This window comes from Metopolophium dirhodum, chromosome 5 (genome assembly GCF_019925205.1).
Source record: "Metopolophium dirhodum isolate CAU chromosome 5, ASM1992520v1, whole genome shotgun sequence".
Lineage (NCBI taxonomy): Eukaryota > Metazoa > Arthropoda > Insecta > Hemiptera > Aphididae > Metopolophium > Metopolophium dirhodum.
In genome coordinates, this window is record NC_083564.1 from 15,234,856 (window position 1) to 15,244,333 (window position 9,478).

Here is a 9,478-nt window from a genome sequence, read left to right on the forward strand (position 1 = left end):
GATGTGTGTTTTTTTTTTAGTTTTTTAATTTTCTTTTGTGTCTGTCGTCACCTTTTAGGACAGTAAAAGTGCTTGGATTATCTTCAACAGTAACTTTTCTGATAGGAAAATTAATCTAGTTGGTACTTTGGGGAATCAAAAGTTAAAATTTCCCAGTAGTTTACAAGGTTCCTGATATATTACATATTTTACTATAGCATTTAAAAAATATTAAAAACACAAAAATTTTTTTTTATAAGAATTTAATGTTTAAATTTTGACATCATTTATCAAATTAAACATTTAATAATTATTTTGTTGTTAAAATTTATAAAATGATCAACTTTTATATTTAATGCTACTAATAGGTGGGTCCTTATTCCCGCAACTTCATAATGTTATTTTTATTCTAATCTCACGTATACTTATTGCGTTTAAATGTATAGATTGTATATTTCTTGTAAAAAAAAAAGAATTTCAAATTTAAAAAAAGGTTCCACTTAAATAGGCTATGTATAAATTACTTTATTCACATTAATATCATAAAATATACTTGTTCGGTGCCATAATTTAAATCGACGAATCCTTATTTCAGAGTATAAGGAAATACTGACATGGGACTGTGGTATAACAAAGTGGGAACAAACAACCACTTTGACAAAAAAACAGGCAGTGGTGAAGTACAGATAACACTAGGATGGCATTTTCTAACAAGTGAAAAATTATGGAGAAAGAATTTAAGGAAATTGGGTTTTAGGGTTATATTGGAAACACAATATAAACATAAGTATTATATTATTATCTTAACATTACTAAAAATATTAAATTATAATATTGTTTTAAATATGTGTGTAGCATTTTTATGACGATAAAACTGTTATATTCTAAACATTTTAGGTTAAAAGATATATATAAAAAAAAATTCAGCAGTTCAATAGTTAAAACTAATACAATGTTAACATATTTTCAGCGGTCAAAGAATAATAATTTTACTTAGTTAAATATTAATTTTAATATTATATAGGACGGTCCTATCGGTACATCAAAACAAACTAAAATTAACTATATGACCCTGTTAGTATAATTAAAACAAAATATGAATAGTAATATTTTTATAAAGCAAAATTGCAGGGTAAATTAAACGTAGTATGTCTGAGCCTATATCATTAATCTCATTCATTTATGGTAGGTATATCACTGCCCACTGGTTGTGCATTATTGAAAGGTACATCATTGGTGAGTTCTCGAGTTCAATCTATTTTTAAATCTCCTCCCAATTCTTCAAAAATTGTTACTTGTATCCAGTCTGAAATGATAACAAATGATTACACAATGCTATTCCATTCAAACGACATCAAATAAGAATGTACAATGCGTTTATTATACTAATAGGCAGTCTTGTAAAGTACTTGAGTAAAAATATCTGAATAAAAGTATTCAGATACATATCTATATATTTTTTTTAACACAAGAAATCTTTATCATTATAACGAAAGTTATATAATCAAAGGTTGTCCTAAATAAATATTTTATGTAGATATTCAGGGTGTAACAGAAAGAACTGATTTTTGGAAGAACTTTTGTTCTTATCATTATTTTAAAAAATTTTTGTCACATACAATTTATAGCCACTTGCGCTACACAATATTTTTTATTTTTTAATACTGAAAAAAAATTTTTAAATTTGACTTAATTTTTTATGAATAAATTCAAAATAGCCAATTTGTGAATTTGATTATAAGAACGATTTGGATGGTAAAAGCATTTATCTAAGTCGAGTAGTTTATTTTTTAGAATTTTTTAAAATATCAATATTTTTTTGATTAAATTAATTTGGAACGCAATAACTTTTAAAAAAATATTATTTATGGTAATTTGTTAAAATGGGTTTATTCTTTAAACTATTTAGTTATCATATAATTTTTACAATTTTTGTCATACGTTTAAGTAACATCAGTTTATTTTTTTGTCAGTTTTTTTGTTACACCTTGTTTTGTATATATACGTCATGTACGGGTAACCACTCCCAGTGGACTTAGTATAATATTTTATTAGTAGTCATGAGTTGATTCAGCCATTGTCGTTCTGTTGTCAGACAATAGTACAAAGAGCAATTTTTTGGCAGCGTTGAATAGCCTCAATGTTGGATTCACCAACACAACCCCACAGTTGTATGGGCGGACTAGTCCTGGGAACAAAAATTGACCCCACCAGAACAGACAATTTTGCCTAATATTGGGCTAATAATAAAATATTTATAAGTTATGGGCCAAAATTTATTCAAGGAGCCAAAAGTTTCGCCACACCATGGCGGGGATCGCCCACCAGCCACCCTAGCCACTGCCCACTCCACCCACAGTTATACTCCATAGGTTCATATTGGTTTAAATATTGCTACGTATAATAGACGTTTACTTGTAAGATCTAGTTCGGAGTGTCTTCCGACCACCCAATGAAGTTTTCTCGTTTTCTACTTAATTTACAGTTTTTTCTGACAAACATGATGTTTTGGTGAGTAATGAAAGGTGTATTCTTAGATATTTTTCAGAATCGTTCATTGGGATGATCTGTTGATCCAAATATAGTATTGAACCATAAACACTTTTACGAACGTGTAATTGACGTTCACCGATTTATCACTGTTAATTTTGTTTTTCTAACGTTTTGTAGAGTTGGAAACGTGTCTGTTGATGTTCATTATTAACAGTCTGCTGTTTTTCATCAGTTACCATTATTGCTATAACATTGATATCATTGAATTGTTGTTGGTTAGAATGCCATCTGAATAAAGTATGTACGAAATAGTTACGCGAACACTGCTGATATCTTTTTCCAGACAGTAATTGCTTCTTCGTGTATAGTCTATCAACATTTTTAATCACTTAAAAGTATTTTTTGTATAATTGTGATAAACTCGGAAGAAGCGATATCGATCTGTAAGAATTTTCCTGGTATAAGCAGCATGATTACTTGCGCTCGTTTCCATTGTTAAGGAATCATTCTTTTTGAACGATGACATTGTTTATGTGTGTTGGATGAAAAATAGCCTTTTTAGGTAGGTACCTAGTTCTGTCAGTATTTTCTGGTTTATTTAGTCATAAATCATAATACCAGATGACTTTTTTTGAATTCATATTGATTTATTTCGCCATATTTTCGAGTATTTCGATCAATGGTTGACATTGCTCTATATAGAGTTCAGGAACGATATTTTTCGTTTGGAAATTGGAAATCGAGTTCCAGATGACGTGCTTACATTTCAGCTATGGTCAGAACCCACCCATGATTCATCTTCCTTGAGAATTGTTGTGTAACGTATGTTACATCATTACGTTTATTTTATAAGCATCATAATATGCACAATAGGCATATTATGCGCTGACTATAATATATATTAAACCCCTTCGGTTTACGTGCCACTTATATATTTTATGAGCTCCGGCCAATATCGCTATGTAAGAGAAAGGCAGTTCCCCGCTATTCCATCACGCGCACCTGAACTCCGTACAATCCTACCTTTTTGGTAACTTTGTTCGTATATTGTAAGTAATATTAAATTTGTTTGTATTAATAATAATTTAGATCAATCGTTATTTATTTGTAATATTAGGATCCTAATACCATTCGTGCTCTCGAGTTACGGTAAAAATATATTCAAAAGAACTAATTTCTTCCTTGAATATCTTATATTGAACGGGTCATTCCCGACCACGTTACATATTGGTGGAGGCGCAGAAGCTCTTAATTAGTTGAAGTAACAGATATTTACGATTGGTTTCGATTTGTTACTAGTTATTAAGTTTAGTTAATTGAATAGTAGGAAAATAATAAAATTAGAGTGTAGTTGAGTTAAGAATAATTGAAGTTTTTTTTTTATTATATTTACAATTTATGATATACATGATATATATTAAATATTAAGAATATGAGTAAAAGAATTGAAAGAGTTGCGGGACTAGAAAATTTATGTTTAGGCATCTAATAATTTTAATTTCAATTAAAATTTTACTTACGAGATTTTAAGTATTAGATATAAAAGTATAGACGTATAGGGAATAAAGGAATAACTTGGTTAGATAATTTACATATAAGAATAAAATCGTTTGAATTTTTTTACGAGATTTACAAGATTTTAAGTTTCAAGAACAGGAGTAAATTACATATAGGGGTTATGTTATCAGAGAAAACATATAGTAAAAATAAAAATTAAGTTATTTAATTTTTTTTTTATCTGAATATTTATCTTAACATTAGTAGGAAATAAACACTTGCTAATGCAAAATTGAAAAATCTGAAACTAGCAAAAGAAGAAGCATATAAAGAATTTATAATTAAAATAGTAAGAATATGTTATAAAATAAACAAGAATATGACGGAAGAAGAAATATGTGAACACATTTTAAAAGGAGTACCTACCCAAAGAAACTTTTCATTTAATAAGGTTAGCAGATAATACATCGATCGCAAGCATTAAAAAAACTCTAGAGAAACTATAATTAACAAATCTATTGAGATCGGAGGACAAAGTAAAGGGAGAAGTAAAGAAATTGACTAAAGAAATAGAGGTATTAAAAAATCATATAAGTCAAATTAAAATTAGACAAACTCAAAATAACATACCCCATAGTAACAATAGTTATCAGAACGAAGGGTGAACTAGTTATAACAATGGATTCAGCTTTTATAATAGAAATCAACACTACCAACCACCTATATTTAATAACCCAAATGAATATTATCAAAATAATCCAAGACCAAACTTTTATCTGAATTACAACTATCCCACAAAATAAATAATAACCAGATGACAATCACCCGATTTCCTAGACCAAACTTTTAACAAAATTATAATTATAATATTTAAAATAATAACCAATTATCCAACACACAACGCCCTACACAAAGTAATCAGGGAACAATACCCCATACTAATTATACTTATGGAAATCAACAAGGGCCACCGATATGTTTTCATTGTGGAATTCCGGGACACATAAAAAGAAACTGTAATACTTTTGTATAAAAAAAACTAATAGTTCCACAGATAACTGGGTCTGCACAGGAACAACAATACATTACCATCAACATACCTTTAAATATCGTCAAAAATACAAATACAAATAATACTATTTATACTTATTATGATAATAATAAAGAAAAAATTAAAATAGAAATACAAGGAAAAATAAATGACCAAACTACTACATTGTTATTAGATACATGCGCGAGTGTAACAGTTATAAACAAAAATACTATTAAATGTAAAGATTAATAAAACCGAATTCCAATGAAATCCCCCCCTTGAAAATGGGAGATGCTTATCTAAATACAGAAGCCGATAAATGCGAATTGTTTGCTCATACTCTTAAAAATTCTTTTACATTAAACAGCTCACTAGATAACTCTACAAACTATCTAGTTCAACAAAAACTAAGCGAGTACGATATTCATCCCCAAAATATGCTGCCATACTCAAACCCCAATGAAATCTTAGATATAATCAAAAAGTTACCAAAAATAAAAACACCCGGACACGATTTAATCACTTATACTATTCTAAAAAATCTACCCAGAAAAGCAATAACATATTTATCCATCTTATTCAATTCCCTAATAAAAATCGGGTACTTTCCTGCTGAATGGAAATTGGCTACAATAATATTGTTCAAAAAACCAGGTAAAGATAACTCAAACCCCATAAATTACAGACCTATAAGCCTTCTGTCCTCAGTATCAAAAATATTTGAAAAAATTATTCACTCAAGGCTTACCAGTTATTTAAATGCAATAAATGCTATCCCGCATTTCCAATTTGGATTTAAATCTCACCACTCCACTACTCAACAACTTTTACGACTAACGGAGCATATAAATGATGGATTTGAAAAAAAAACTAGTGTAACAGTTATAAACAAAAATACTATTAAATGTAATAACCTAACTTCCGAAAGCGAACTCTTCCTTGAAACGGCGACCAATTCTAAACTGAACATTCTAGGAACAGCTGTGACTCTGATAAAAATAGGAACGATAGTAATAAATCATAAAATAATAATAGTTGACAATCTATGTACACCAGTAATAATAGGATTAGACATAATGAAAAAAATTAGCTTTAAGTGGTTTTAAATTTTACATTCTCAATGAATCCGTATATAAAATCAAATATTTATTCTTTTTAGTTTATAAATTCTATTATAATTTTAATCATGTTAAAAAAAATTTGAAATGTTATATTAATATATTTTGAACATTTTTAACAGATGACTTTAGTTAAAGATAACAATGAGTAAAGTTTAAATTATAGTTAAACCAAATTATATAGTTTAAAAGTCTCTATACAATTAACGTTAAACATGAAAAACTGGATCAGTAACATAATAAATCGTGCAAAAAAAATATTTTTAAAAGTCAGTATTTTACAGAATCTAAAAATACTTTCTTAAATTTGTATTTCTACTCAAATATTTTTTTTTACTGAATATTTAAATACATATTTTGATTACTTTTCAAAATAAGTACATATTATATTATCTTTATCTGTATTCTGTACTTGAATACTTTTGAAAAATATAATTTTCAAGACAGATAATTAGGCTTAAATGTATAATATGTTATTAATTTATATTTGCAAAATGTTCTAGATTTCTAAATATAACGTATCTCGTTTGATTTTTATTTCTCATAAGTAAAATATTGTGTTTGAGTAACTACAAGAATATGCTTCATACTCTTCAATGAGTATAAGTTAATACGATACGAATATCATAATACATGTAGTTTAACCAAGCATATTCAAAGACTTATAATATTTACGAATTTATGCAATAATTGATTCACAGGTGTCTTAAAAATGTGTAAATTATTGATTAATGATTAAATAAAACTGTTATTTATTGATGAATGAAAACATATAATAAAAAAATTAAATCATTTCTCACCCAAAAATACTCCAAATTTCTTTTTGAAAAAATCTAAATGAAATGGTATTACGCCTAAAAAGAAAAATTATAAAATAATTAATCAATATATAGCCGTGTTGAAGCATTCGAACGCTTTGACAAACGTCGATGTTGTACGTTGTTCTCAAATTTTTTTAAGACGGCCGATTGGTCATTTTACCATTTGTAATTTATTTCAACCATAAATAATTGCACGTTAATAAGATTATTATGAATAAAAAGTATACTAAATAATATTCCAAGTAAAATTTGCTATTCCCTACAATATATAAATTAGAACACTGAAAAATAGTCCTTGAAATAATGATAAAAATACAATTATATTTAAAATTAAAAACTGAGATTTATAAAAATGTACTTCATATAATTAATTTAATATTAGTAAATATACAACTCAAATTAAAATATTCATTAATCAAATAACTTACCCATAGTTTTCATTCTCAACACGTAAAAATTATAGCTTTCAAATCTTAATAAATTGGCTGTAAACATTATTATATAAAGTTTATATGTCAGTATTATGAAGGTATTTAAAATTTCTGAGTTCGGAATATATTATTAGACAACTTTAGTTTTTACTCTGTGATTCATGATATACTGTAGTAAAAATTTTCCGAAACATTACATTAATTTAAAATTTAACCTAGATGATATTATGAATAAACAGTTTTCAATGGTTGTTTAATATTATCCTTTATTGCATATAAAAGCCACAAATAGATGTAAATGTAAATAAAAAGGAAAAATTATTAGAGAAATAAATAAAATAAAATAACTTTTTCCAAGGGTTATTGATATTTGATTAGATTTTGAATTCTTTGTACATTCGCTATGTTGAATATTATACGTTATATTGTGTGATAGACGTACATAATGTATGTAATATATAGAGATACACGGTCGATAATAATATATTACAGATCAAATGCTCTAAAATATCTATAATATATGTAAATAATAAATATAAAATAGCATACGTAATTTTAAATTTTTCACTCGATCTATGCTCATCTTTTTTACTAAAAATAATTTAAACAAAATACACAAAAATTAATAAGTAACTGTCTGATATAAAAATTATTTAATAACGTAAAAAAAATCTTATTTTCTTTTTTTCATTGATGTGAAGTGTATACTCTCAATTACATCAGATACTTATCTTTGTATGCACACTTGCGCCACCCCGGCTCAGAAACCGTTTCAGTAGTTGCTTCTGCTTTTAAATGGCCTAATGAAGTGGTATGACTAAAAACAGGTTCATTTTTTGAAAATGACTGACGGACTAAACAAATACATATGCAAATAGCGTTTGATGTGAAATTTCGAAAATTTTACAATGCATAGAAATGACTGATATTAACATTCAGCTTAACTTTCATCTATATTCTGTATTCTTTCACTGTTACATTGAAATAATAATTAGTCTCAATAAATCAAATAGGTAATGTGAAAAGAAAATTAAAAAACTCCATTAATTTATCCACTCTTTATCCATTCATTTTTCAAAATAAACTTACTTGGATTATCTAAATTCAAACATAATATGACAGTTAATAATTATTATCGTAATTCATACTTTTAATTCGGGTACCTAATTCGACACTATATTAATAATAGTTTTCAATAATAGTTTTCTTCAGAAGAATGTTAGAATTCAAATACAAATTCAAAGATAATCTTAACATAGGTAGTATAAAACAAAGCCCCGCTACCTGTCTGTATGCTTAGATCTTTAAAACTACGCAACGAATTTTGATGCGGTATTTTTTAATTAATAGAGTGATTCAAGAGAAAGGTTTAGATTCACAATTAGATCTGGAAGGTCCAACCCAGGAGGTGCTCAAACAAGAATTTTGAGATTAAGATGGAAATTTTTTTTTATAAATGGTTACTTTTGGTTATATAGAAGAAATAATTAGTAGAAAATAGTGTTTACTATTTTGTTAGTTGCCATTGGTTATCGGGCAGATCAGATACAAGCATACATCAATTTCAATTTTCGCACATTGCCTATAAACATGGCTGAGTAGCACTAATAGCTGCTCATCGGCGGTCGTTGCCTACTTGAATACTTCGTACATTGTCCGCGATCCGCCATACCTAGTTGGATAGCCTACCAGGATGTCTGAGCTGAACTTAATGCAACGAGTTCCACCCAAAAGGAGTTGAACAATTAGAATTTTTTTAAGAGTTGTAATTTTTTACGGGCAACAAAGTGCGCAGGGTAAGCTAGTAATATTTAATTTGTTTTATTAGTGAGATTATATTATATCTTCTACTTTTGTCTCTATTATCAGATAAGATTGAGTTTTCATATATTATTATTTTATGAAGTGTAATAATTAAAAGTTAAAACAGAATGGTTTCTGTTGTAGTAACAACGACAACAGCGGATATTGTATAATAAACTAAAGTAGTTAAAAAATAATCTTAACTTACTCTGAATGTGGCCGCATATATTTTTATTTAAATATACTATAAATCATAAATATGTATTTTAGATTAGAACATAAGTTGTCATTTTGCAAACATTT

General features: G+C 27.3%; 1 long non-coding RNA gene across 1 annotated transcript; it reads right to left on the reverse strand.

The window, feature by feature from the left end:
• Nucleotides 1-834: 834 nt before the first annotated feature.
• LOC132945812 (uncharacterized) lies at nucleotides 835-8,317 on the reverse strand. Its single transcript, XR_009664605.1, has 4 exons — nucleotides 7,922-8,317; nucleotides 7,370-7,426; nucleotides 6,921-6,974; nucleotides 835-1,285 (listed from the first exon to the last, which is right to left on the reverse strand). It is a non-coding gene; the product is annotated as an uncharacterized LOC132945812 (long non-coding RNA).
• Nucleotides 8,318-9,478: the final 1,161 nt, after the last annotated feature.